Source organism: Dama dama, chromosome 29 (genome assembly GCF_033118175.1).
Source record: "Dama dama isolate Ldn47 chromosome 29, ASM3311817v1, whole genome shotgun sequence".
Taxonomy (NCBI): Eukaryota; Metazoa; Chordata; class Mammalia; order Artiodactyla; family Cervidae; genus Dama; species Dama dama.
Genome location: NC_083709.1, coordinates 69,524,538 through 69,549,506, shown reverse-complemented (window position 1 = coordinate 69,549,506; position 24,969 = coordinate 69,524,538). Strand labels below are relative to the sequence as shown.

The 24,969-nt window shown below is 52.4% G+C and overlaps 1 protein-coding gene across 4 annotated transcripts in view; it reads left to right on the top strand.

The window, feature by feature from the left end:
- The window catches only part of CORO2A (coronin 2A), a 61,199-nt gene that overhangs the window by 7,258 nt on the left and 28,972 nt on the right, over nt 1-24,969 (top strand). Inside the window, exon 1 of one of the 4 annotated variants that reach the window (XM_061132703.1) lies at nt 8,254-8,375. The exons of 2 other annotated variants lie outside the window; for them this stretch is intronic. The gene's annotated coding sequence lies outside the window, so the exon portion shown is untranslated. Of the gene's footprint in view, nt 1-8,253; nt 8,376-24,969 lie in introns of those variants that run through there. One more of the 4 variants, XM_061132700.1, reaches the window with a different exon arrangement.

Genomic DNA, 24,969 nt, shown 5'->3' with positions numbered 1-24,969 from the left:
TTTTCAATACTTGATGATAATAGAGAATTTAGAAAAAAGAGAGGGAAACAAAACACATCACTCAGTCTTCTCTTTCTATCTCAGATAATCAATATAAATATTTTAGTTATATCTACTTTGTCTTTTGTTCCACTGTTATCCCCATTTTGCAGATAAGGACACTGAGGCCCAGAGTGGCTGGGCGGCTTGCCCGGGGTCATATATTTGGACCCATATCATCTGACTCCAATGTTCAGGGTCTTAATCACTGAGCTATGTTGCCTGTAGGCAAACTAGAATGTCCATTGGTAAGTTCCACTGAGACTCACGGCCCCCACTTAGCCCACGCCCAGCATCATTTCACAGACAGGGAAGTTAAGGCCCGGTGAGGGATGAGGTCTTGTTTAGTTAGCTTCGCTCAGCCAGTTGGGAGCAGACATGTGAGATCTCATTCTAAGAAGAAACAGGGAGCTGAGGATTTGTAGCATTGATGGGACAGCTGCTTCCAGCTTGGCCTTGAGCCCAGAGCTTGCAGGGGGCTGGCAGGTGCCATGACCTGCTCATACAGAGTGCTGGGCATTTCCAGGGCAGGCCTGTCTTCCCTGGGCCCAGGAGGCTCAGCTCTATAGCAGGCCTTGCTGGGAGGTGACCAGGGTAGGGAAGGAGAGTTTGGGACCTTGCCAAGCCTGCAGGCCCCCTGGGAGTTGTCTCTGGTACTCTGACTGTGCATTTACTTCTGGCGCTGGTGCCAGCAGACTCCCCGGGCCGCCTGCTGCTGGGGATGCAGCCCTGGCTTCTGATCCCAACACAGCCACTGGGTGAGCTTCAGGCCGGGATCCTTCCCTCCCCACCTGCTAGCTGCAGGACTAAGGAAATGTAGATGGAAAGTTCTGGCACAGGGCGTAGTGCATGGAAGAGCTCAATGGAGAGCCAACTGCTCTTGCTGTTCCTAGGGCTACGCCAGGGTGTGGGCCCAGGCCAGGGGACTAAGCCTTCCCAGCCGGAGCCCCCGTCTCAGTGCTCCCCTTCACACCTGCTTGGCCACGGAGGCCTCGCCAGTGCAGGAGCAGACGGAAATGAACCCCACGCAGAGGCTTGGAGTCTAAGATGGCAAACAAGGAGCACAGTGGAACAAAAGAGCCCTCTGAAGAGGGAGGGAGACCTGTCCTGGTCAATGGCATGCTCTGTAGGCAAGTCCTGTCCCTTCTTTATACCCCTTGTCCTCTTCCGTAAAGTGGGGAGGGCATTTCCTGCCTTAATAACCGTAACCATCTTCATTCCATCTGTTGGGATCTGTTATCCTCAGCAGCCACCTATTGAGGTTTTACTGTGCCTGGGGAGTAAGAATGGGAATAAGCCAGACCCATCAGTGCCTTCAAGGGCACGCGTTCTGGTGAGGGGCTCAGTTCAGATAGGGAAGCCCCAGAGCTGTGGGCCCTCAAGGAGGGGCATCTAATGCAGCCTGGGGAGGCGGGTGGAGTGGGGAGGCTGCCTGGAGGAAGTAATGCTTGGGCCAGGTTGTTAGTGGGATTTGAAGTTGGCCAGACTCTGAAGGGGAGAGAAGCGAGAAAGGTCAATGGGTGAATTGCCCCACCTCTGAGCCTCAGTCTCACCTGTAAAATGGGGATAATAAACACCTGCTTTGCTTAATGAATACGGTGGTTGTGAGCTCCCAAACTGGACCGAGAACATGCGAACACTCAGTGAACTGTGAACGCCAGGCACCTGTTCACTGCTGTTTACTATGTTTTCTGAAGTCCCCAGGGCTTAGGGAAATACCGGGGCAGCAGGAGAACGAGTCCAGGAGAACATTCGGTCTGTTCTCAAAGGTCTGTGGCCAAGCCCAGCAGGGGCAGACAGCCACTATTCACCTCACACCCTGGATTTAAGCGTTCTAGAATGTTTCTGTGATGGGGTGCGGCTGTGCTTTGAGGAGTCCCTGAGGGTGACTGCAATCCAGTCACAGCCCTGTCCTGAGGAAGGGGGGCACGTGTCCATAGGAACCTTCCAGGCCATAAGCATTGCATCCTGCTAGAGGCTGGACACCCAGGCCAGGCCTCAGGGACCTGATCAAGGGGGCTGTAGGGACCTGCCAGGTGAAGGGATGGAGCGGATGGGGGCGCCGTGAGGTCACCAGGAAGAAACCAGCTTGTGTAGTGAGAGGTCTGCGAATTTGTCTTCCCTGGAAAATCAAGGAAAAGAGCGTGGAGTATGGAGTATGGAAAGAGTATGGAGTGAGTCCATTTTGGTTTGAATATGAAGAAAGACTAGATCTACACACATGTAGATACAGAAAAATTTTCAGACCGACACACATCAAGCTGGTTGATTATCACTAGATGGCAAAATTTGGGTGGGTTTTTTTTTTTTTTTCTGTATTTTGAAGTTTTTGTAGTAGACATTTTATTTCTATAAAGAGGTGGCTGTATGTAATGTGTGTTAAAATGGAATGTAGATGGTATAGTAATCCAGCCAGTCTCCTGTCTCCAGGCTGGAGGGTTTAAGGAGGTACCCGCAGCATGAGGACTTGGGTAAAGCCTGGGGAGTGGATCCTTGGTGCTGATCTTCCAGAACAGTTGAGGGCAGGGGCCAGGAATGGCTTGATGTAGGTATCACACGGGAGGAGAGGTCTCCGGGGGTCTCCAGAGTGGTTCCCAGGGCTCTCTTTTAGGACAAAGACTAGAAGTTTAGGTCAGCAGTCAGCATTATGACCAACTGCCCAAAGCCAGGGACCCCGGGTGACATCAGCAGAAGCATAGAGTCAGATCCAGAGAAGTGAGGGTCCTGCTGGAGTTTGGGCTGTCCCCCAAGTGGGACTGGGCCAGCTGGGAGTGGTCCAGAGGCTGCCAGGCTGGGGAGGAGCCTGTGCTCTCAGATTCCGCCTCATTCCGATGCTCCAGGCTTCCGCCTCAGCGTGCCAGACCCCAGAAGACCCTTTGTCCTCAGTGACATGTATTCTCAGCCTTTGGTCCCTGGGACTCTCACAGACTGTCCCACCTCTTTGCAAAGAGAAGAGAAAAATCGAGCTACTGAGCTACTTCATGGAATGCAAAGCACCGCCTGTTGTAAGATACACCATTATTTTATAATCCATTAGGAAGAAAAAGGGCAAGCAATTAAACTATAAGTTGCATCCCAGTTTCAGAGATGTTGAAAACTGTGTGTCTTAGAATCAGTTAAATACAACATGTGACCAGCCCCTACCTAGATTCTTGATTTACTACATATCCATTCATTTAATACGTGCGGCAACCTAGTACCTAGATATTCTTGGCCTCTTTCTACAGACGAGGAAACCAGGGCCCAGAGAATTGGCTTGCAAGATCACACAGTCAGCCAGAGGTAAAATTAAGGTTTGAACCCTGTTCTCACTGGATTCCACCACTTTCTCCTAATCCAACTCCACAAAGACCAACTCCTGAGCTCTGACTGTTGGCAGTAATGTTCAGCAGAGTAAACGTATTGTCAGTGCAGAAATGCCCTGGTGGACTGGCCATTAAATGCCAGGTGCTCTGAGTAATGGGGGGCCTGGAGGAGGGCTGAGGAGCTCATGGACAGGAAGGAGGCTTGAGAGCTTGCTGGCTGAGTCATTAATCTCATCCTTGTTATGACCATTTCCAAGAGTAGGTTGGCCCATGGCCTGCCCTGAAGAGACTGCAGAGGCCTGTCCCGCACGGATAATCCTAGAACCTCACCTAGACTGGCCCACTCATTCATTCCCTAAATAAGTAATTCTTCAATTGAGTTACTTGAACAAGACCTTTGTTCATATATTGATCACTTTCCACATCACGCAGCTCAGTGCTAGGGATATCAAACAGAGCAAAACAGATAACCTCGGGGTTGCCCCAGTGAGCTCACAGATCAAAGGAGAGTTGGGCAGTAACCAGAGGGTCCCTCAAAACCTGGAGAAGGGAGGGCATATGGAGCATGCAGAGAGGAGAAATGTGCCTAGTCCAGGATCACTGCAGAAGGCTGTTCTTAGGGAAGGACTTTTGAGCTGAGATCTGAAAGATAAGCAGGGAGTAGCAGGGTGAGGGTGGAACATGCTCCATGAGAATGGAACATGCTAGACCAGAGAAACAGCCTGTGCAAAGGCCCTGAGGCCAGAGGAAATGGACTGTTGAGGAATTCAAAGCCCCAAGTGTCTGTAGCTCAGATCCCTGACCAAGGTGAATCTGGAGAGGTAGAGTGAGCCAAACCCTTCAGGCCTTGCAACAGTGGCCATGAAGTGGCATGGGCAGATTTCCACCTTTTTTTTTTTTTTGGTTGGGCCTTGTCTTGGCTGTGGCGCACGGGCTCTCTGGTTGTGGCACACGGGCTTTATTTGCCCTGTGGCCTGTGGGATCTTAGTGTCCCGACCAGGGGTCAAACCCATGTCCCTTGCATTGGAACGCAGATTCTTAAACCACTGAATCACCAGGGAAGTCTGAATTTCCATATTTTGAAAAGATCAGGGGCAAGGTGTTTGATATCCAAGACTGTGCGACCAGGTAAGAACACGGTGGTAGCCGTGGGCACCGTAGCCCATGTGGATGGTTTAAGAGATGTTTAGGAGGTGGAGGAGGGAGAGTGAATGATGGATTGGCTTTAGATACAGGGAGAAAGGGGCTTCCCAGATAGCTTAGTGTTAAAGAATCCTCCTGCCAGTGCAGGATAAGTGGGTTGGATCCCTGGGTCGGGAAGATCCCTGGAGGAGGAAATGGCAACCCACTCCAGTATTCGTGCCTGGAGAATCCCAGGGGCAGAGGAGCCTGGCAAGCTGCAGTCCGCAGAGTCGCCAAGAGTCACACATGGCTGAGCGACGGCACACGGATGCATGTGGAGGACGCCGCTGGGATCGCACCTCCCCGCTGCGCCTTTCACAAGGCCTGACAGAGGATCTGTGCTGGGGGGGACAGGAGTGGTGGAGAAGGACCTCACCCTGTGGGTTTTCGTTTGTTTTTCATCTGTTTTTTTCCCCCAAAGTGTTTAGATATCCTGGTTCATCCATCAGGGTTTTGCCAGATGATAATGAGAAGTCAGGAGGAAGAAAGATTTTATGGTGTTCTTAAGAGTGAGACGACAGACCACAGAACTGGCTGGAAGAAAGAGAGTGGAGAAAAAAAAAAAGAAAGAGAGTGGAGAATGGGCAGGTGGGGTAGAGAAGGTAGAGGAAGCCAGTGATGGAACTCTCCTGGATGAAGGCGTCTGCGGTGGGTGAAGCCTGGCCTGATGTCCCAGGTTGCTTGGGACAAGGAATGGGCATCATGGTATGCACATATCACATGGCCCAGACACCATCCTACAAGCTGGCCTTTCAGAAAAACTGGAGCCAAGCCTGAGGGATTATGTTGTCCTGGAGAGGGGCCTCTGGTCCAAAGCTCTCTCCTTGAGCCTGAACCTGTTTTTATTGATCCATCGGGGCTGATGACAGAGGGTCATCGTCATGGAGGTGCCAGTAAGCTGGAAGCAGGGAGGATGTGGTCAGCAAGGGGTGCTTGAACTAGTGACTCTGGAAGTGGGCCGGACTGTTTCAGTCATGGGGCTCGTCTGAAGTCGCACAGCTGAGAAGTGACTCCCTGGTGTGGTTTTCTGTGCTGTGGATTCCAGATTTCAGAGGGTGATCCCTCTCACTCTTGCTCTTGAGCTGAGAACACGACACTGCTTACTCTGCATCTTGGGAGGACAGTCAGAGGCAGCTAAGGGATGGCTGGGACTGCATGGGGGAAGACTTCCTGGAAGAGGAAGCATCTAAGCTGGGCCTTGTAGCAACTGGACCTACAGAGTGATAAGGAGGGAGGTGTTGGCCAAGGAACAGCAGAGGCCAAGGGCTGGAACGGCACCCTGAGCCTCTTTGGGATGTGGTAAACATGCAGTCTGGTCTGACTCAACCCAGAGGGGATAGTATCAGATGCTGGCCAGACACCAAGGGCAGAGAGGTGGGAGCAGCCTACGCTGGCAGGAAGGAATGCTTTATCACCGACATTGTTTAGAACTGTAGGCACATCATGATAATGAAGCCGGGCTTTTTGTTGATTTTATTATTGTTTTTAAGTTCTCTATAGAAAAAGCACCCCTTTACTTTCTACACCCAGCTGACTGCTCAGCTCCCTATTGCCTTTGTCTCTCTGCCGCCCCGGCTTCCCCTTCACAGCAGGAGAGAAGAGAGCTCTAGAGACAGGAGCAGGATTCTAGCCAATGCCTCAGAAGGCCCAGGGTCCACGCCTACAAATGCCCACCACCTTACCAGGCCTGGGGACCACTGTGCTGCAGAGCTCCAAGTCCTACGGTGTCCTGGGCTGCAGTTGGTGGTCAGAGGCAGAATGCTTGGGCTCTAAGGGCACCCCAGGTCTCACCCTCCTAAACAGAGCCTTCCAGAGTCATCAGGACAGTAGTAGTAATACCCTTTGGGGTTACTTCCCCCTACAGAGATGTTGCCGGGACCGCATGGGCACTCAGACAACAGCTGGACCTGATTAGTCCCATTTCACAGATAACAAAACTGAGGCTTCAGAGTGACTGTCAGAACCGGGGCCTACTGAGACACCGTGTCTTCCATCCTGGTAGCACTTGTAACCTTTGCTGAGATGCACATCTCCCTGCCACCCAGCAGGTGATCTTACATCACAAGAGAGGCAGCTCCAAGGCTGAGAGGTCAAGGAGCTGCCTATGGCCCAGTGAGAGAGGCCAAAAGGGGCTGACTGTGGCCAGGACAGAGAGGTATTCGCTAATACTAGAACTAGAGGTTTGCATTCCCTCTGGGATCGGCCACTGACCAACCTGGTGACCTTGGACCAGTTACAGCCCTTGCCGGGTCTTTGTTTCTCCACCTGCAAAATGAGGGGTTAAACTGGTTGATCCCTCCTGTCCCTTGCAGCCTGAATATCTTCTCTGAGCATCTCCCTGTCTTCTATTCTGGTGGCATCCAAGACAAGGTACGCAAAATGCTCAGTGCGGTGCAGGAAAAAATATTATCTAAACAAGAAAATAATTCAAGTTTGCTATCATTTGCCAGGTGTAGACACACTGACCCCCTCTCCAGGAAGGGGTCAGGCAGCCCCATGTCTCATGTCCCCAGAAGTCTCTGAGAAAGGGGTGACAAGGATACCCCACTCTTTAGTTCATTTTAGGCAGGTAATAACTAATTAACCTGGTCCATCAATTCAGGTCATTCTAGATTAATTAATCCAGATTGGATTTGTGGATTATATTGACTAGTTTTAACTAAACTAACTCTCAATAAATGGGCAAGTGATTTTAAAAGATTCCTACCAGGACGCTGAATTGTTAGTAATTCTGATAATGCTAGTGCGTGAGGATAAGAGAATATGAGAGAATGAACACTTGCTTTTTAGCACAATCAATTCATCACCCACAAGGAAAGGAAAAAAAACAACCATGAGACAAGAAGTTAGTCCAAGATTTTTTGAGGGGGAGGACACTATTTGAAGTAGAGATTTAGTCACTCTGGTTAATATTAAATCTTGCCTCTTGTATAGATTGTACCTTATGTCTGTTAGTGATGTTTAAGTGCCTAAGTTTTAGTCACTCGGTCGTGTCCAACTCTTTGGGACCCCATGGACTATAGCTTGCCAGCCTTCTCTGCTCCAGGCAAAAATACTGGAGTGAGTAGCCATTCCCTTCTCCAGAGGATCTTCCCAGCCCAGGGACTGAACCCCCATCTCCCACATCACAGGTAGAGTCTTAACCATCTGAGTTACAGGGAAGCCCATGGTTACTTGTATGTAATATATGTGGGTGGGTGAGCTCAGTCTTCTTCCCTTTGAAAGTAGTAAATGATCAAAACATTTAGGGTCCCGCTGCTCCAACTTCCTGGTCTTTTCGTTGCTGCTGCCAGTTCTGACAAACCACCACGTTTGTGATCGTCCTTTGTTTGAGTAGGATGCGATTTCTTCATTTTTCTTCCCGTGCCAGGGGCAGAGACTCCGAGACTACCTCTGGGCCTGCAGAGCCCAACCTAAGGGTCTGCCTCCAACCAGGAACTTAGAAAATATGAGCTGAGTTCATGTGCTTCAGTTTACCCTTCATGCTTTGCTGGACTTTCTAGCAGCAAAGACTTGGGGTCTGTCTCCTCTCCATATCCTAAGGAGCCCCATCTCTCCCAGTCTGAACCTCACTCTGGAGACAGCCCACCTTCCAAAGGGGAGCCTTGGGAGGCCCTAGCTAGGGGATGTGACCCTCGGCCTCACAATTAGAAGACCTTCCCCCGCTATCCTTGGAATTTGTTCCTTCAAGAACAGCAGCACAGATAAGGAATAAAATATTTGACACTGTATCCGGACGCAGGATCAAAGGAAACTTTGTTCCGCGTCTTAGAGGACTCTCCTAGACCTGAGGGCTGCAGACCTGGGTCCCGTTCCTGGTTCTGCCCTGTGTGGGGGGCCCTAGGCACAGTAAGTCAGTTTCCCCATCTCTACCTTATGATCTCTGTGGGGTCTGGCCAGTTCTGCTTCTCTGAGATGCAAAGCCTGGGATATTTTTGGAGACCTGCTCTGCTGAGTGGTTCTTAGCCTCCATCTGGAGGGTTTGGCTATGATCCTTCCAAACGGGGTGAGAGATGGAGCCAGCTGCATTACTGGGAGGTAACGAAAATGGGGAAATGGGAAACTGAGTCACACAAGAAGCTCCCCAACCTGGAGCAGAGCCACCCCGGGGATAGGTGATCAGGTGCCTCACATCTCTGGAAGGGCCATTGTGGGGCAGAGAAACGGTTGTGGTTGGCGGGGCTTCAGGGATGGAGACAGGGCCGTAGGGGAAATTGTAGATTTCCGCTCAGTAAAAGGAGGAAGTCTAACCGTTGAGCTCTTCTGTTCCCGGAAGGGGTGAGCTTCTCTGTAGTAGAATGGGGCAAGCCTAAGACCTGCAGACTTTTCAGATGAAATGGTGTGGAGAGGAGAGCGGAGAGCTGGGCTGCATGCCCCTCTGGGTCCCTGACCCTGGGCAGTCCTGGGATGCTGCGTCTGCTTCTTGCCTCCAGATCTAATAAGATCATTTGACAGACGGAGTTAGTGGGCCTGGCTAAGAATTAGATTAGATAAGAATTAGAGCTTTAGATTCAAAATCTTCACTGAGGGTGGGGGAGGGGTGAAAGGCTTCCTCTGTTTTCCTCCAATTAAGGAGATTTTCCTGGCTCTGAGCACAGATGACCCTTCCCATCCCTGGATCTTTAGGTCTTTAGGTGTTGCCTCTTTGAAGAGAAAAGGAACATGGGCTCTTTGTGCTTCTGGTTTAATCTGTAAGCCCTGTTCAAAGTCCTGACTCATTTTTGCTAAATGTTCATTTCAATCCATCAATACAGGTAAACAGTTTAAAACCGTGCCTCCTCATGGTGAGTAGTCAATAGAAGTTATCAGTTATGTTTTAAATTGTTTTTTGTTGAGTATAGGCGTCTTAAAATATTTTATTAGTTTCAGGTGTACAACATAGTGATTCAGTATCTTTATGTAGATTACACTCCAGTTAAACTTATTAAAAAATAATGGCTGCATTTTCCTGTGCTGTACAGTATATCCCGGGTGCTTATTTATGTTATCCATAGTAGTTTGTATCTCTTAATCCCATGCCCCGTCTCCCCATTCCCTCTCCCACCGGAAATCACTAGTTTGCTCTCTATGTCTGCGAATCTGTTTCTGCTCTGTTGTATGCATTCTTGTGTTTTAGCATAGTAGTCTAGGTCCGTCCCACGGTGTAGCCGCTGTTACTTATTTTGAATTTATCTTGCGTCCGACTGAGCGACTAACACTTTTTTGACTTCCCTGGTGGCTCAGACTACCGGTAAAGAATCCGCCTGCAATGGAGGAGACCCGGGTTCAATCCTTGGGTCAGGAACATCCCCTGGAGTAGGAAATGGCAACCCACTCCAGTATTCTTGCCTGGAGAAATTCCATGGACAGAGGAGCCTGGCGGGCTACAGTCCATGGGGTCACAAAGAGTTGGACACAACTTAGCTAGTAACTACCGTGGGCCAGGCAGCACTGTAAGTGCTTGTCAGACATGAATTCACTTACCAATTACCACCCCATTTTATAGACGGAAAACCTGAGGTCTGGAGAGGTCGACTAACCTGTCCAAGGTCTTCCCGCTGGTGTGAGGAGGTGCTGACATTCAAGCCCAGTCGGCGGGCTCCCGACCGTGTCTGTAACCACTGCTCTGCCGCCTCTTGACATGGTCATGTCATATAATAAAGAAGGAAAGCACCTTTGCCTTTATTCTCCCTTCAGTGCCTCCCTAAAGCCTTAGGAAGGGTCTCAGGCGGGATGCACGTTCGCATTTTATGGCTGGGGCACTGGGGCCCAGAGAGGGACAAGGACCTGAGCAGGGTCATGCAGCAAGCGAGGGCAGAGCAGCCTGGAGCCCAGCCCCTGGCGTCAGTAACCGTGCACCTTCCCTGTCCAGAGCAGGCCTCCAGCTGCAGCCTGCTCACGGAGGGCACTGCTCCCTCAAGGGGCCCCTTCCTTCACCACGAGGAGCAGGGCCAGCAAGCCAGAGGGAGGTCGATGGGAGATCCACCCTCTTTCTGGGAGCGGGGCGAGGCTGTCCTGAAGGCACCTGCCTGGAAGAGCAGTGAGGAGCCTCCCCCACGGGGCCCCTTCTGTGCAAGGCCAGAATGAAAGGGTGCGGGGGGAACCAACCTGTCCTGCACCCCCTGAAGTCACACCAGGGACCAACTCTAAGCACAGAGTTCGGGGAGCGTTGAAAAAAGCAGGAGCTCCCCAGGAAAACAAGCGTGGGAGCCGAGACGGAGACCGTGGAGGCATGCAGGGGAGCTGGGCCCTGGTCTGGCAGGGGCTGCTGGGCTTTTTTCTTTTTTTTTTTATTGTGGTAAAATACACAAAGCATCACATGTATCACTTTAACCATTTTTAAGTGTCCCGTTCTGTGTCATGAAGCACATTCATTTTGACTGCCCACAGCCTGCTCTGGGGCTTCCCAGGCGGCCCTCCTGGTAGAGAAACCTTCTGCTAACGCAGGAGACAAGAGATGAGGGTTCGATTCCTGGATTGGGAAGATCCCCCTGGAGGAGGGCATGGCAACCCACTCCCGTATTCTTGCCTGGAGAATCCCACGGACACAGGGGCTTGATGGGCGACAGTCCACAGGGTCCCACAGAGTCAGACAGGACTGAAGCCACTTAGCACGCCTGCGCTCGCCGCCTGCCCTGTTCGTTGGTTTTGATTTGATTTTTACTGTTTTCTTTTTTGTTTTGTGTCCTGTTCTTGAGTGGTTTGCTTCCGTGTGTGGATGAAACGTGAGCTCTCAGTGCTAACCCATCGTGTTAGCCAAGGGACCACACGTAGGACGCTGACACAGCCTGCCCTGTGCCAGCTGCTGCTCCGAGGCAGTGGAATCCTTGTGATTCCCCTAGAAGGTGGTTTTTGGTTTTGACCCTAGTCTGCGGTTAAGGAGACTGGGACGCAGAGAGATCCTGGGTCTTCCTCACACCCCTCACCGCTCTCGTCTGTGCGCACCAGTTCCTCGAGGCCTCACTGTGTGCCAAGGCGAGGGTCTCCATCCCCCACTGGCCTCATCTCACAGCGGCCTGGCTGTTGGAGGGGCCGTGTGCTGCCGAGACACAGGGAAGGTGAGTTGGGCTGGTGGGCAGGTCTCTGACTCTGAAGCCAGCGTCTTGACCACCCGCCCTCGATGCTTGTTATTCAGATGGCTGTTCAGAAGCTGTCGTGAGAACACCTGCCCAATTCTTGATGCTGGCCTGAACTGTATTTGTGTGTTGGAAGAAGACCCGAGAGAGAAAGCCCAGGACCACGGCCCCCAGGAGCCCCGAGTTAGGAGGTCAGGTTCCCCCTTGTTGTGTAACCTCAGGAAAGTGCCTCCGCCGCTCCCAGCTGAGTGCAGCTTGCTACATCCAGGAAGCGGGGCTGGTCCTCCCCACCCCACAGTGGTTGTGAGGAGTGAATTGAACCGTGAATGGGAAGGTCTCTAGATCGCGGAGCAGGGCTGTAAGCCAGTGGTTCTCACCGTGGTTTCTGAGCCAGCTGCATCAGTGCTACCTGGGAACTTGCTAGAAATGCAGGATTCTCAGGGTCTACCCCAGACTTGCTGAATCAGAAACTCAAGAATGGGTCCAGCAGTCCGAGTAGTAATCAGCTTTCCAGGAAGCCCTGATGCGCTCTCAAGTCTAGAACCACCGTTAGAGAGATGGTTCTTCATCGCGGCGCTTGGGCTTTCCGTCGCGATGCCCTCCCTCACTGCAGGCCCGCGATTCCCGGCCTGTGGGCTTCAGGAGTTGCAGCTCATGGGCTGTTTCTCCGTGGCTCTTGGGATCTTCCTGGAACAGGGATTGAACCTGTGTCCTCTGTTCTGGCAGGTGGATTCCTAACCCCTGGATCATCAGGGAACACCTTGTGGGAGAGATTCTTACAAAGTGTAGATGAGATACTGCCCCAGGTCCTGGCAGAGTCAGTCCCGGAGCAGAAGGGCCTCCCCAGCCGGAGGTGCTGACATCTCTCCTCCACTCTTTGTCCTGCACTGGATCGCCCACCCCCACCCCTCCCTGGCCTGTAGGACCAGCCTGAACAGATGTGGGCAGAGTCCAGGGAGGCTGGAAACGGGGAGAAGGCCTCACTATCCTCTCCTGGCGTCTGTTGCAGACAATGCCTGGGGAATGGATTAAGGCTGTGCAGGGGCATTTATCTCCAGGTGGATAAGTAAGTGGGGGGAAGCAGGTAGGAATTTTCCATCATCCTCTGTGTGTGTGTGGCTTGACCAGGAAATGAAATATTGGGCTACCCAGGCTCAGGCGGGAGCAGGCAGCCCCACGTCATACCTGGGGACTCTCTCCACAGGGAGATGGGTTGAATGATGGAAGGAAACTATTTTTCTGATTTAAGCTCCAGCTGCTGAGAAGTGACCCAGGAATGGGCTCGAGGCAGGGTCTCCTGACTCAGCGTTTCTCTCAAAGAGCTGAGGTCTGGGAGGTGGGGGGAGTCAGTCAGGCCTTGACCCCTGGTCAACTACCTGCCAGCTCTTCCCTGGTCAGTGAGGCTCCTCTCCTCCTGAGTCCAGACAGGGAAGGCCTCAGAATCCTCCTCATCTCATCCTGCCCCACAGCCCCTCCAGCAGATGGGAGCCAGGCATGAAACGAACCCACTCATTTCTTTCTTGAACACAGCCCGTAGTTGAGGAAGGAAAATTCTTGCCCTCCTAATCTGCCTCAGCCACAGCAGGTCACACCCTGGTTACAGACTTTGACACCTGACCCTCCGTGGACTCAAGTGCCAGCTCAGCGGGTGTTCAGAGCCTCGCCCAGCCAGCGTCCGGCCCTCACTCACTCAGTCGGTCGCTCAGTCGTGTCCGACCCTTTATCACCCCATGGAGTGTAGCCCACCAGGCTCCTCCTCTGTCCGTGGAGTTCTCCAGGCAGGAATACTAGAGTGGGTTCCCATTTCTTCCTCCAGGGGATCGTCCCAACCCAGGGACCAAACCCGCGTCTCTTGCGTCAGCAGGCGGGTTCTCCACCACTGTGCCACCTGGGAAGTCCTCAGCCCTCATTGCTTCTCTGCGTTTGCGCAGGCCCCAGCTGAACTGGACCCTCAGGTGCCCTGAAGATGTCTTTGCCTGCCCATCCCGCCCCGTGAGCCCTGCTCCGCCCTCACTGAGCCCTCCTGCTGCAGCGCGGGCCCTGCTGTGTCCTGGGCTCGCTCTGCTCAGCCTTGAAAGCTGGGATCAAACAGCCTCCTGGTGGTCCTCACCCCCTCACCGGGTTTCAGTCTCCCCACTGCCCTGAACTGAGCTCGCTGGCCTTCCCCTTCAGTCTGGGCTCCCGGCGGGGTAAGCACTGTTCCTGCCTCTGTCCTACAGCATCTGGTGCAGGCAGGGCTCAGAGAGGGTCCCAGGGATGCTACCTGGACTCACTCTGGGCCCCAGATCCCTGACCACAGAGTTTAGGCCCCCTGGCTGGGTGCCCATCCCAGGATGGGGCTGCTTCAGCCCTCCCCCAGAGTCACCGTGGGGCTCTGAATGCGGCATTTTCCCTCTCTGGGTCTCGGTGTCCCTCTCTGTCCAAAGACAGGTCCAGAGGCTCTGCCAGAGGGTGGACAGTTGAGCAGGAAGTGAAGCTACCAGATTTTCAACCTCCAGGAGGCATCTTTAAAAAGTCTCTGTGACCCTTGTCTCTCGAAACTCCCAGATAAGGAAATTGTGGGGCAATAAATCTTTGTGGAGTTTGGGTTGGGGCCTGGCCAGGGGGAACAGACAGGAAGCAGCCCTGCTCTCTATCTCCAGAGGTCAAGGTAGGAACAGCTATGAGGACTGGGGTAGCAGCCAGGCTCACAGTCCCAATGCCCTCACGGCCTCCGGGTCTGGCGCCTACAGGCTGCAGAACCCTCAATGAATGGTTCTAACAGGTGGGTAGGGCAGAGGCATTACCTTTTTATGAGTAGACACACAGAACCCAAGAGGGGACAGGTTTGCCCAAGGTCATGTAGCAAATTGGCATCAGAATTAGGACTCTCCAGCCTGACCAGCAAACCTCCTGTGGAAGTGACAGGGCCCATCCCCGGCTCCCAGTGCCCAGAGAGAGGGTGTTCGGGAGAGGCCTGTGGAGTGCGTGAGCGCTCAGAAGAGCAGCTAGGGCATCTCCTCCTGGGTACCCGCCTGTGGGGTCTGGCCTGTGGGTGGCCAGAGCTGAAGGGAGAGGACCATTTGGGCTTGGATGGCTTGGATGAAAGAAGGAAGGAACACAGGGAACAGAACAGAGGAGATGGAATGAAACATCCATCAGCTGAGCTTCTTCTTAGTACTGAAGCCAAGTAGGACCCTGTGAGGCCCCCCGGGTCTCACCAAAAGCCTTCCTGGCTTCCCCATTTCTTCTTTGTAGGATAAAGGCTTCAGTCTCCTAGATCTTCCCAGAGTTCCAAAGGGCAGATGCAAAAAGCTATTAATTAGGGAAATAAGGAATTCAGAAACAAAGGAGAAATGATCAGGAAACTAGAGTGCAGTGCTTTAGACTCCCAGCTCCCAGTGCAGGGGGCCTGGGCTTGACCCCTGGTCAGGGAGTTAGATCACACGGGCTGCAACTAAAGATTCCACATGCCGCGCCTACAAATCCCGCAAGCCGCAACGGAGATCGAAGACCCTGTATGTAGTAACTAAGACCTGGCCCGGCCAAATGAATAACTATTTAAAAAAGAAAAATTAGCTGTAGAGTAGCGATTAAAGCAGGGTCCAGGTTCCTCCTCAGCGGAAGAGCCTTTGTGCTCTTCTGTGGGAACTGAGGCCCCCACCCAGGAGAAGGATGGAAACTTCAGACTGGACCCAAGATTGCTGGAACACCACCAACCAATCAGAAAAAAGTCACGCACCCTGCAGCCCTCACACCCAATTTTTCCTATTAAAATCTCCTCCCCCAGAACCATTGGGGAGTTTGGGATTTTTGAGCATGAGCACCTTGCTTGGCGCTGCAATTAAACTTTCTTTCTTCCAAACTCCAGTGTTTCCGTACTTTGAGTTGGTTTGTCCTCACCACGCGTCGGGCACAAGAACTTGTGTCCAATTACAGTACCAGACTCAGGCAAGACATTTTACGTCTGTTACCTCCTTTAATCCTAGACAAGGCCCCGTGAGGGAGACGTGCGTGTTAGTCACTCAGTCATGTCTGACTCTCTGCGACCCCATGGACTGTAGCCCACCAGGCTCCTCTGTCCATGGAATTCTCCAGGCAAGAATACTGGAGAGGGTTGCCATTCCCTTCTGCAGGGGATCTTCCCAAAACAGGGATCAAACCAGGGTCTCCCACATTGCAGGCAGACCCAAGGACAAATGGAGATCCAGGATTTGAACCAGGTGCCTCCTCTTCCCCTCCCCGAGTATCAGGATGGGGTCCTCATGGGCTCGAGAGACTGCCCAGGCCTTGGACTTGGGAGGCTCCCTGGGGGCAGTCCTATTTGAGCCAGCCCAGGAATGTGGAATGAGAGGAGGGGGCATCCTAGGAACCCAGCTGAGGGCCAGCCTTGGCATTACCTGGGCTGACTTGGCTCTAGGCCGAGGGAAGGGGTGTGAGCAAAGACGGGTGTCTGGGAAAGCCAACACTTTGAGGGGAGCTCAGATAAACCAGTGTGGCTCAAAGGGCAGGTGTGTGGAGCAGAGGGGAAGGCTGTCAGGAAATGAGCAGGGGCCTCAAAACGCAAGTCTAGCAGAGGGCTTTATCCTGAGGACGGAGGTGATCTGTGAGGCGGGGGTAGGGGGAGCTCTTAAGGGAAATGACAGGGTTAGGGTGGGGGCAGGGTACGAGGCCTGGGCTGGGGTGGAGGAGAAACAGAGTCAATGAGAAAAAAGGCTGGCCAGGCCTTGCACAGCTTAAGCGAAGGGTCAAGAGCAAGGGCGCCGTGGGGCCAGGAGGCTGGGTCATCTCAGGAGGTGCTCTGCTCGCCCTCGGGGCCCAGGAACCTGGCTCTGGGCAGTGTCAGATGTCTGGAGGAGGCACTAGCTCAGGCCTAATCTCATCAAGAGGAAAAAGGCATTCTTGGCTCTCTCTGTCTCCATCTGTATTTCCTGTGGGCCTGCGGGGAGGCATCTGTGTGGACCAGAAGGACCGCAGAGCTGGTGAGAAAGGCAGAGGCGGGAGGGTGCTCGAGGAAAGAGAACCTGGGGACAGGACTGTGTCTCCACGCTGGCTGCTGCTCAGCCTCCACTGCTGTTGAAGCCGGGCAGCTGAGGACTGGCTGGTGAGGGAATCGTCCCCAGGCAGCATCTTTCTGCTTTCCGGCCTGGGCTGTGCCCGTGTGAAAGTGAAAGTGTTAGTAACTCACTCGTGTCTGACTCTGCAACCCCATGAACTGTAGTCCCGCCAGGTTCCTCTGTCCATGGAATTCTCCTGGCAAGAATACTGGGGTGGGTTGCCATTGCCTTCTCCAGGGGATCTTCCCTACCTAGGGATCAAACCTGGGTCTCCTGCACTGCAGGCAGATGTGTTACCACTGAACCACATCAGGGAAGCCCTGGCTGTGCCCATGGAGAGAACCAAAGGGCTTCCTCTGCCCTTCCACCCTCCTCTCCCACTCCCACCAAGAGCCTTGGTCCCCTCAGCACAGGGACGAACTAGGCTGCTGGCCTCTGCTACCAGACCCAAGTCAACGTGCCCAATGCACAGTGAGGCCAGATGAACTGAGAAGTCAGAATTTGGAGCAGAGAAAGGTTTCTTACAGGGACAAGCAAGGAGAATGGGTGGTCCTTGCTCAAAAGACCCAAATTGCCTCGTGGTGTTTGGGGGATAGTTTTTATAGGCAACATTTAGGGTGAGGGCTTCAGGGTATGTGACTTTCTTCTGATTGGTTGGTGGTGAGGCAACTGAGTGATGTTCCAGGAATCTTGTGCTCAGCCTAAAAGTTGGTTCATCTAGGTAGGGGGGGCCTTAGTTCCTGTTGAGAGCCCAGAGATATATTGTTGCGTATATCCCTTAAGGAGGAACCAGAACTCTTTATCACCGTGCTGTTGTTTGACTGCGTCTCCTTTGTTTCTGCATTCCCTCACCTCCAAGATTAAAAAGTGTTTGAATCTGCCTGTTGGAGCTAAGGGGAAGTCTAGGAGGCTGCAGGCTTTTGTACCCTAGAGAGTGCGGCCAGAGACACGGGTGAATATATGCCTTTCCTCTCCAGGTTCTTCTGGATCTACAGGGGTCGTTAGCTTTTCATGTGGTTCATCAGTGTGATGATTACTGAGGGTCAGAACTCTGCACCAGCAGGCTGCTCTGCCCTTTCTGGTTTGGGATTTTTTACTCACATCCCCAAAATGTTGGGCCCTCAGCACGTACCCGTTGTGTACTAAATCACATTTTGTTGTTCAGTCGCTCAGTCACGTCCAACTCTTTGCGACTCCATGGACTGCAGCAGGCTTCCCTGTCCTTCACCACCTCCTGGAGTTTGCCCCAGTTCATGTCCCTTGAGTCGCTGATGCCATCCAACCATCTCATCCTCTGTCATCACCTTCTCCTCCTGCTTTTGATCTTTCCCAGCACCAGAGTCTTTTCCAACAAGTCAGTTCTTCACATCAGGTGAATAGTCTCAATTTTCACATCTGCCAGCCAAGATAAATTCCAGTAAGAATAATTCTGGGAGGCTGGTAGGACTGGCGTCTCCTCTCTCCTTTTGACCTTTCCCGAATTCTTCCAGTTGGTAGTAGTTTGTTAGTTCCACGTTCCTTACCAGGACCTCCTGTTTAAGACAACTCATGCAAGTGGTTACTATGGTACCTAGCCAGTGTGGGCAGTTTCAGTCAATGGTTCCCCTAACATTCACAGCAAACATCTGCTGGGAACGATGTGCACTGGCATTGGTCCATGTACTCTATGGATTATCTTTTCTAGTTGTCGGGGCAGCCCAATGGGAGAGTGTGGACCCAGGACTCAACTGGGTTCTGGATTCCAGCTCATCCGTTTACTTGCTGCATGATTTTGGGCACATTACTTAACCTGTCTGTGCCCCAGTTTTCTCATCTGTAATAATGGGGTGATAATAATGTTGCTCTGGGACCCCTTCCAGAGCCCAAGAGTGGGCTCTTGTCTAACACTCAAAAATAAATTGTCCCAGGAAATACATGTGCTGAGAAAGCAGAAGACTTTATTGGAAAGGGGCCCCTAAAGGGAGAGGCGTGGGGTGAGGGGGCCCAGGAGAACCGCTCTGCCACATGGATGGCAGGCTCAGGTATTATGGTAAAGCTTAGTTTCTGGGTTGTCTCCAGGCAGTCATCTTCCTTGTGCCCGTGTTTGGTCTGACTCAAGGTCCTTCCTCGTGTCACCTGCATCTCTCAGCCAAGATGGAAACCAGATATGCAAAGGCTTCTGGGAGGTTGGTAGGGTATATTATATTTTGGGCCCCCCTGGTTTCTGCAGTCTGGAGGTAGCATGTTCCTTGCTGGGCCCTCCTCTTGTGAGATAACAGTATCCTGCCTGGCCAGGGAGGGCAGCTCCAGTCAACGGGTCCCTAACAGCTATACTTACCTGGTGAGGATCAAGTTAGTACCTGGAACATACTTCACATACAGTAAGCAATGTGTTAGCTGTTATTTGTTGTTATGCTTGATTTTGCTAGTGAGAAATAGACGTGTTAAGTAGCTGGCCCCAGGTCACACAGGCACAGTGGACGTGTTCTCTAGTTATATTGTTCAGCTGGGTACCTGGCAGCTGTGTGTGACTGCCGAGCAATGGAAATGTTCCTGGTGCAACTGAGGAGCCAGTTTTACATTTTAATTCATTTTAGTTGATTTTAACTTTAATTTAGAAGCCATGTGTGATTAAAGACTCCCATGTTGGGCAGAGCTGGTGCTGGGGTCCCTCACCGGATGATCTGACTTAAGTGAGTCTGATGTGCGTTCAAAATTGCAAACCACTGCCCCGTGCTTTAGCATCCTGTTGAGATCGCGGCCTCTCATTCTTTCCTGCTCTCAGCCACGTCCCTGAGAAGTACACACAGGGGGAGAACAGTGACTGAACTGCCCCCTTACCCCCGCACTCAGCCTCGGACTGGCACAGAATAAGCACTAAGTCAGTATGAATGGATGAATCTGCTGATCGAATTAAATGATTCCCTGATGCTCAGTGGTAAAGAACCTGCCTGCCAATGCAGGCAACTCAGGTTCCATCCCTGGGTCGGAAAGATCCCCTGGAGAAATGGCAAAACCCATTCCGGTATTTTTGCCTGGGAAATCCCATGGGTCGAGGAGCTACAGTCCATGGGGTGGCAGAGAGTGGGAACACAACTGAGTATGCAGGCATGCACGCGTATTCACCTCTCTTCACAGACCTTGGCTTTTTCTGCTTTGAGATGCTCTGTTCTTTGATTCAGTATGACAGGCTCTTTAAGAAGTCATTCTGGAGCCTTCTGTCTCATAGGCAAGTTGTCAGAGTCAAGGCTACTCGTGACTTATAGTAGAATCGTGGCATATGAACAGGACAGAAGTTTTCTGCAGGCCTCTATGGTAGGTGGCAAGCTGACCAACTTTTCCCTGTTTGTCCAACAGTTTCCTGATTTTAGCACTGAGAGCCCTGTGTCCCAGGAATACCCACCCCACACCCCAACCTGGACAAACCAGAACAACTGGTGTCCCTGCCTCTGTGGGGAGCAACAAGGACTCTACTTGCCTCGAAAGAGGGAAGAAAAGCCTGTGGGGTGAGACCCTGAGGTCCCAGTTCCCTGGATTCTGCCCCACCCCGCCCCACCCCACCGCCCTCCCGCATCACTTCAGACCCTGTCACCGGCCTGTTGTAGGCAAAAATAAAGACAGCCGGTGCCAAGAGGTGACAGCTAAGCCAGGGCCTGGCTTCAGATGGACAGAAGTCTTATTGGGAGAAGTAGCTGAGACCTGTGGGTTCTCCTTTCTGCCTGGTAATAAAGGAGGGCTCCATGGTTAGGCAGAGACCTGTCCTGACAGCAAGGGGGGCCTTGGCTTCCTGAACCAGATATCTCACCCCGTCCTGGGGGTGAGGGTGGGGGATCTGAGAGGGTGAATTAGAAAGGAATTAGAGAGTGAATTAGAAGCTTCCTGTCAAGTTTAGGGTCAAAGCCAGGATCAAAATAAACTCTGTGATGGAAAGCTGAAACCGTTTACCTCAGAATGGGGCTTGAACCCATGTGCTGGGATTCCAGCCCCGCCAAAACGAAGTAGATGGAACTTGAACCCAGTCAAAACCCATGGCCTTCCAACTGCGATCACAGGCCTGGTTTCAGAGCCAAATGAAGCTCAGGTTCTTGACGTCTCATCTCAGAAAGAATTCAGCGAGAGACAAACTGATGGGTGAGAAGCGGCTTTTATTCAGAGAGAAACGCACTCCACGGAGTGTGGGCCGTTGCAGAGGGTGAGTGCAGCCTCAAGACGTGGTGTGGTTAGCTTTTATGGGCTGAGTAATTTCATAGGTTGATGAGTAGGAGGATTATTCCAGCTATTTTGGGGAAAGGGTGTGGACGTCGGGGGTTGGGCCCCTGCCCACTTTTTGGTCTTTGATGATTGTCATGGCACCTCTGGGTGTGTCAGCTAGCTTGCTGACATGGTAGTGAGGGTATCCTGAGGATCAAGGTCTAGTCAGGTTGACTTGTCTGCCGTCTTGGACCCATTTGGTTCTAATCCGTTTATGCTGTGCCCTCGGGCTATGACATTATTTCAAAGGTTGTGCCCTGCCCTCTTCCTTCCTGTTCCATAACTGTCAACCCAGGATTGAAGTCAAGATATGGGACCTATCTATAATTAGTGTTAATTCTCGGTATTGTGTTCATTCTTGGTCTTTGTAGATCACCTTCAACTACAGTTATGATCATCTTTTTTCACTTTGTGAAGCTAAGAAACTTTTGATTCTAATCTCCTTCTATTAATTGTGGCTGAAGTTAAATGTGATTCATACCTTCCCAGGAGGTGTGTCTGGAGGCAGCTTGATGACCACAAGGTTGGGTTTGAAGGGAAAGAATAAAATGTAATTCCAAATATTAGATGTGGAACATAAGCTTACTAAGGGGACAGTAGTAGCCTGGAACAGGTGGATAACCCTCCCCACCCCTGACATTCAAAGACCAAATCAAGTAATTTCATTCTCTCCCTGAAGCCAGAATCAGCACCATTAATGAATAATCTGCTATGCTGCTTTGAACCACACCCAGTTTGGGTTCGGTTTCAGCCACCCTGCAGCTAACCCTTGTCCTGCAATGATTCAGGGCTGGGCTGGGAAGACAGGCCCTTGGGGCCAGGCAGGACAATCTCTGGGTCTCTGTGCCCTATCTATGTCTCCACCTCTCTCAAAAGTCCCAGAGGAGCAGGAGTTCAGAAGAGCAGCATCTAGACCAGGTCGTGGCTTCTGCTTACCCACTCCCCTGCTCCTACTGCTGTGATCTCGGTCAAGTCGCCTCCTCAGCACCAAATGAGGACGACAGGCCTCAGGAGGGTTGTAAGGGCATCGAGCTGTTCCACTGCCAGGCATTAAGAGATAATCTCAATGGAGACTCCCGGGTGGTCCAGTGGTTAGGACTCCGTGCTCCCAGTGCGGGGGTTGTGAGTTCAAGCCCTGGCCAGGGAACTAAGATCCCGCATGCTGCATGGCCAGCCAAAAAATAAAAAGTTTTTTTTTTTTTTTTTCCCTAAAAAACCCTCAGTGGGATGTTAAACCCGGTGATGACTAATCTTTTTGCAGGGCAGGGAATTCACAGCCCAAAGAGCCTAACCCGGTGGCATCTGGCCCGCTCAGCACCCTTGGGATAGCAGCAGCAGCAGGAGCCACCGCCTGCTTTGTGCCCCGGGGGGCTGGCCCGCTCCACCTGAGAAGGCCTGCCACGGCTTTGATGTGGGCCCAGCTGGATGGGACTAGGCAGGACAGGACAAGTGACACGGGGTAGACCTGGCCCAGATCTGGGCTCTGGCCCAGCCTGTGGGCAGCGGCCTCGCAGTGCTGAGGGCCCACTGTAGTGCTCATTTCCAGGCAAGTACCTGCTTGTGGGGAAAGTAAAACTCCTGCTTTCTGAATTGCTGCATCCTGAAACTCACTCGTGACCTGACAAATACATGCACGCAGGAGCAGTGCCCGTTGTGAATTCAGTCACTGAGTCACATCCAGCCCTGTGTGTTAGCCAGGAGTGGGAGGCTATAGTGAAAGTGAAAGTCGCTCAGTCGTATCCAATGCTTTTCCACCCCATGGACTATACAGTCCGTGGAATTCTCCAGGCCAGAATACTGGAGTGGGTAGCCTTTCCCTTCTCCAGGGGATCTTCCCAACCCAGGGATCGAACCCAGGTCTCCCGCATTGCAGGCGGATTCTTTCCCAGCTGAGCCACAGGGAAGCCCGGTAGCCACCAGCGGTAGGCTATGGTCGGTGACAGATACCTCTGCTGTGTCTCAGTGGCTCACTCTGCAAGTTTAATTCTCTGTCGCGCTGTGTGTCCACCATGAGTCAGTTGGCAAGAGGTACCGTCTTCACAGAGTGCCTGGGGGACTCAGGATGAGGGAAGCTGCACCATCTGGAACCTGTGGCCTCCTCATCCCTCCAGCCGAGGACGAGAGTTCTGGAGGGCCACAGGCGGGTGACATATCACGTCCGCCCACGATCCACTGGCTAGGACGAATGTGTTCAGTTGCGTCCGACTCTCTGCCACCCCATGGACTATAGCCCACCAGGCTCCTCTGGCCGTGGAATTTCCCAGGCAAGAATACTGGAGTGGGTTGCCATTCCCTTCTCCAGGGAATCTTCCTGACCCTAGGATTGAAGCTGAGTTTCTTGCCTCTCCTGCACTGGCAGACGGATTCTTTACCACGGAGCCACCTGAGAAGCCCAGGCTAGGACTGACTGCAGGGCGGCCGGGATATAAGGAGAGTGATGGAGTGTCTGGTGAGCATCAGGGCCACAGGCAGATGCCCCTCCCTCCCCGACTGCTGCTCCAGGCCGGGGTGTGGGCCAGGAGCTGAGCCTGCTGACTCCGGCCTACATTGCTGCCCCCAGCCCAGGCCCCAGGCAACTCCTCAGCTGCACTAATCACCTGCGGGCCGCCACAGTGGCGGCTGCGAGGCACGGGAGCAACTTTAAGGTGATACCCCTCGTTCCAGGGCAAAGGAGAAGCCCCGGTAAGACGGTAGGTGCTGGAGCAGCTGTGAGGAGATACCCCACGTCCAAGGGCAAAGGAGAAGCCCCGGCAAGACGGTAGGAGGGGCGAATTCGCGTTTAGAATCAAACCCCATTCCCGCCAGGGACGCTCAGAGGGCTCAAACCAACCGTGTGCGCACCAGGACGCAGGGACCCCACAGAGACCGAGATAGACGGTGTCTGAGCGTCTCCTGAGGAGGGATGGGTCAGCGGTGGTCTGCCGCAGGGACAGGCTCTGGGTGCGGCAGACCTGGGTATGGCATAAGCCCTCTTGGTGGAGGTCGCCATTAACCCCACCACAGAGCTGCCAGAACTTACACAGGACTGGGGAAACAGACTTTTGGAGGGCACAGACAAGCCTTGTACGCACCAGGACCCAGGAGAAAGGAGCAGTGACCCCACAGAGACTGACCCAGGATTGCCCGTGAGTGTCCAGGAGTCCCTGGTGGAGGTGTGGCCTGCTGCAGGGACCTTTGGAAGGAGGTCGCCATTGTCTTCATCACCTCCACCATAGTTTGGCCTCAGGTCAAATAACAGGGAGGGAACACAGCCCCGCCCATCAACAGAAAATTGCATTAAAGATTTACTGAGTATGGCCCCACCCATCAGAACAAGACCCAGTTTCCCCTTCAGTCAGTCTCTCCTATGGAAAGCTTCCAAAAGCCTCTTATCCTTCTCCATCAGAGGGTAGACAGAATGAAAACCACAATCACAGAAAACTAACCAACCTGATCACATGGACCACAGCCTTGTCTAACTCAGTGAAACTATGAGCCATGCCGTGTGGGGCCACCCAAGACAGACGGGTCATGATGAAGAGTTCTGACAAAACGTGGCCCACTGGAAAAGGGAATGGCAAAACCACTTCAGTATTCTTGCCTTGAGAACCCCATGAACGGTATGAAAGTGCAAAAAGATAGGACACTGGAAGATGAACTCCCCAGGTTGGTAGGTGCCCAATATACTACTGGAGATCTGTGGAGAAATAACTCCAGAAAGAATGAAGAGACAGAGCCAAAACAAAAACAACACCCAGTTGTAGATGTGACTGGTGATGGAAGTAAAGTCCGATGCCGTAAAGAGCAATATTTCATCAGTTCAGTTCAGTTCAGTTCAGTCCCTTAGTCGTATCCGACTCTTTGCGACCCCGTGGACTGCAGCATGCCAGGCTTCCCTGTCCATCACCAAGTCCGGAGCTTGCTCAAACTCATGTCCATCAGGTTGGTGATGCCATCCAACCATCTCATCCTCTGTCATCCCCTTCTCCTCCCACCTTCAATTTTTCTCAGCATCAGGATCTTTTCCAGTAAGTCAGTTCTTCGCATCAGGTGGCCAAAGTATTGGAGTTTCAGCTTCAGCATCAGTCCTTCCAATGAATATTCAGGACTGATTTCCTTTAGGATGGACTGGTTGGATCTCCT